Source organism: Colobus angolensis, unplaced genomic scaffold (assembly GCF_000951035.1).
Source record: "Colobus angolensis palliatus isolate OR3802 unplaced genomic scaffold, Cang.pa_1.0 Scaffold244, whole genome shotgun sequence".
Classification (NCBI taxonomy): Eukaryota; Metazoa; Chordata; class Mammalia; order Primates; family Cercopithecidae; genus Colobus; species Colobus angolensis.
Genome location: NW_012115644.1, coordinates 4,568,440 through 4,569,542, shown reverse-complemented (window position 1 = coordinate 4,569,542; position 1,103 = coordinate 4,568,440). Strand labels below are relative to the sequence as shown.

Below are 1,103 nucleotides of genomic sequence, written 5' to 3'. Positions count from 1 at the left end.
GCTAATTTTTGTATTTTTAGTAGAGGCAGGGTTTTACCATGTTGGCCAGGCTGGTCTCGAACTCCTGACCTCAGGTGATCCACCTGCCTCGGCCTCCTAAAGTGCTGGGATTACAGGCATGAGCCACCTCACCCGGACAGAATTTATTTTCAAAAAGAAAACAATTATAAATAAACAAGCAAATAAAATTAAGTGGCCTGGAAGAAAAAAAAATAGACCAAAACAGAGGGAAATAAGTACAATTCTGACCATGGAAAAGCTACCCCAATCAGTGTCCCACAACCTGCCGCTTCCGTCTCCTCATATCCCTGTATCTATGCATATGGGCACTACTACTTTTCTTACAGGGGTTAAATAAAGAAAAAGCCCCTAGAAATTTTTTTACAAATAATTGAACTGGGTATGGTGGCTCACAGTTGTAATCCCACGACTTTGGGAGGCCGAGGTGGGAGGATCACTTGAGCCCGGGAAGTTGAGACTGCAGAAAGCCTATGATCGTGCCACTGCACTACAGCCTGGGTGACAGTGTGAGAGATCCTGTCTCAAAGAGTAATAATAATAATTAGACCAGGCGTGATGGCTCACGTCTGTAATCCCAGCACTTTGGGAGGCTGAGGCAGGTGGATCACGAGGTCAGGAGTTCAAGACCAGCCTGGTCAAGATGGTGAAACCCCATCTCTACTAAAAATACAAAAGATTAGCTGGACGTGGTGGCGGGTGCCTGTAATCCCAGCTACTCAGGAGGCAGAGGCAGAATTGCTTGAACCCGGGAGGCAGAGGTGGCACTGAGCCAAGATCATGCCACTGCACTCCAGTCTGGGCAACACAGTGAGACTCCATCTCAAAAATAAATAAATATTAATAATAATTGTAAAAATTACCCACAGGGGTAGGGCACAGTGGCTCATGCCTATAATCCCAGAACTTTGGGAGACCAAGGCAGGAGGATTGCTTGAGATCAGGAGTTCAAAACCAACCTTTTTAAAAAATTTAGCTGCGGCCGGGCACGGTGGCTCAAGCCTGTAATCCCAGCACTTTGGGAGGCCGAGGTGGGCGGATCACGAGGTCGGGAGATCGAGACCATCCTGGCTAACACGGTGAAA

The 1,103-nt window shown here is 47.2% G+C and overlaps 1 pseudogene; it reads left to right on the top strand.

Annotated features, from left to right (window-relative positions):
- Nucleotides 1-1,103, top strand: part of LOC105514435 — a 49,835-nt pseudogene that overhangs the window by 47,668 nt on the left and 1,064 nt on the right.